General features: G+C 40.8%; 1 long non-coding RNA gene across 1 annotated transcript; it reads right to left on the bottom strand.

The window, feature by feature from the left end:
* Window positions 1-382: 382 nt before the first annotated feature.
* LOC120882398 lies at window positions 383-2,417 on the bottom strand. Its single transcript, XR_005725497.1, has 2 exons — window positions 2,315-2,417; window positions 383-590 (listed from the first exon to the last, which is right to left on the bottom strand). It is a non-coding gene; the product is annotated as an uncharacterized LOC120882398 (long non-coding RNA).
* Window positions 2,418-2,807: the final 390 nt, after the last annotated feature.

Here is a 2,807-nt window from a genome sequence, read left to right as displayed (position 1 = left end):
AGATCCTGTCTCCTGTCTCCATGGTTGTTTAGTCTTTTTTCTCCCTCTCTCCTGGACACCTGAGTGCATCTCTATCAAATCCTCATCAGAACTGCCTCTGATGAACACCTGTCTTATTAAAGGCATAGTTTCCTGGGGCTTCCCTGGTAGCTGGTAAAGAATCCACCTTAAATGATGAAGACCTGGGTTCAGCCCCTGGGTTGGGAAGATTCCTCGGAGAAGGGAAAGGATACCAATCCCAGTATTCTGGCCTGGAGATTTCAATGGACTATATAGTCCATGGAGTCGCAAAGAGTCAGACATGACCGAGTGACTTTCACATTTCCTGGATATTTAAAGTGGAAAATTGTGCATTTGAAATCAAGTGACTTTTGCACAGACACACATTTGCAGGGCAGATATTAAATCAATTTATTTAAGCCTTCAGAAATCAAATGCTACCAGACAGCACATGACCAGGAGAAATGAGATGGGAAAGAGAGTTTGTATGTGAAGAGAGAGGGATCCTGTTAGTCAGGAAGCAAGAAAGTCGTCTTCGTGTTGTTGATCTTGGTTCCATGCAGAAGAGGATGTGCCTGGTCTCAGTGACTCTGTAGGTGAATAAAACAGGACCAAAAGTTTAGTAGCGGTGACTGTGTGATGGCTGACAGGGTTGAGCCTCAGGCAGCAGGCTGTCCAGGGTACAGGAGCTGGTAAGGGGATCCAGTGGACAGAATCCTGGTGGACGTCGATACTTCACATCTCTGAGATGGCAGGTTCCCTGTGGAATTTTCCCCAGAATGTACATAAGGTGGGAGATTTTCCATTTGGGATTTGAGGAGTAATGATTTCAGAATGCATGCTCATGGTGAATCTTCATCTAAAGGTGGTTTACTGCCAATGTGATTGAGTTACACTCTTCTCCCAATTCCACAAATTTTATCTCTTGGGTCTTCAAGAAATAATTTTTGTTTTATTTTTAATTTCTTTTTGGAATATAAGTGACCATCAATGTAGTGTTAATTTCAGGGATACTGGAACCTGATTAAAGTATACATACATATATTAATATTGATTGTTTTTCACATTCTTTTCCAATTTAGGTTTTTACAGAATATTGCATTTAGTCCCCTGTGCTATGAAGTTGGACATTGTTCTCTATCCATCCTGTACATGAGTTTGCCTCTGTTGACCCAAACTCCCGATACATATTGTTCCCAAATCCTTTCCCCTTTGCAACAACAAATCTGTTCTCTACGTCTGCGTCTATTTCTGTACCGTAAATAACCTCCTCCATCTCTTACTTTTTATTCCATGTATAAGTGACACATATTGCATTTGTCTACTTCTTTCTGACTTACTTCACTCAGTGTGACAATCTGTAGGTCCGTACACGTTGCTGCACATGGCATGATTTCATTCTTTTTTAGGGCTGAGCAATATTCCATTGAACATTTGCAACTTTTTTAAAATCATATTCATCTGCAAGCTGATGTTTTTCTTTCCCTTTTTTCTTTCTTTTTCTTATTCTCAACAGGGGAAATTAAAACCACATTTAGCCGAGATCAGTGTCATTTTCTGAGGCTGTCCTACTTCTGAAACCTTAAAGATTCCAGTAACAGAAATTACCCCCTAAAGGGGAATATGATTCAAATGCATATTTCAGACAGTGTGGTTGGAAGGCATTTAGTTTCCCTCAGAGTCACGTGAGATTAAACACTGGTCTTGAGAAACCATGAGCCCTGTTTAATCCTGGTGTTCCTGGAGGACAGACGTGTGTGGACAACTATCAAGTCAGGACTGACGGGAACACTGAGGAGTTTGTGCCAACTTGTGGGGATTCCTGCTTCTCTCTGATAACTCTGGTCTGCAAGATTCCTGCAGGATAAGGCTCTCTCACCAAAGCTGCTCAGCAATAATCAAGCAGTTTGTAATTTCCACTGTCTCAAGATAAGAGAAATTACCTAATGTAACAGACAAAACTCTCTAGTGCTAGAATGTAAGTTATTGGGACAAATAATTGTTACGTGCAATGTTTGGCATGCATGAAATAGGTGCAGGTGGTAAAGAACCCGCCTGCTGATACAGGCAATGTAGAAAGGCTTGTTCAATCCCTGGTTGAGAAGATCCCCTGGGGAAGGAAATGGCAACTAACTCTAGTATTCCTACTTGGAGAATCCCATGGACAGAGGAGCCTAGTGGGCAACAGCCCATGGGGGTCATACAGAGTCTGACACAACTGAAGCCGCTTATTGGGCATTAGGAATAAAATGACAATGTGTCCTTATTGACTTATTTGGTGGGGCAGCATTAGTAATGAACTATGCTTACTTACAAAACTGTTGAACTCAATTTTATTCACTCCACTGGACAGTCATCTGTGGAAAAACAAAATGGGAGAAATAAAAGAGCCTCTGATTACTACCATTCCCAGTATTGTTAAGATTTCTTTTCTTTTTTAAGTAAAGCATTTTTTAAGAGGAGCTTCCCTGGTAGCTTAGTCAATAAAGCATATGCCTGCAGTACAGGAGACCCAGGTTCCATCCCTGGGTCTGAAAGTTTGCCTGGAGAAGGAAATGGCAACCAATTCCAATATTTTTTCCTGGAAAATCCTATGGACAGAGGAGTCTGTCAGGCTACGTGCATGGACTTACAAGAGTCAAATAAGACTTAGAGACTAAACCACCATCGACCACCGTTCTACATGAGATTATGTATGGAAAAATAAATTTTAAATAAGTTGATTTGTTTCCTGCTATTTACATACCAGGGGAATGATATAGTCAGGAAAAAAGTATAATTTCATTACCATTATCAATGAAATTCAC

The sequence above is a fragment of the Oryx dammah genome, unplaced genomic scaffold (genome assembly GCF_014754425.2).
Source record: "Oryx dammah isolate SB20612 unplaced genomic scaffold, SCBI_Odam_1.1 HiC_scaffold_23, whole genome shotgun sequence".
Taxonomy (NCBI): Eukaryota; Metazoa; Chordata; class Mammalia; order Artiodactyla; family Bovidae; genus Oryx; species Oryx dammah.
The sequence above is the reverse complement of the archived record's forward strand: the minus strand, read 5'-3'. Positions and strand labels throughout refer to the sequence as shown.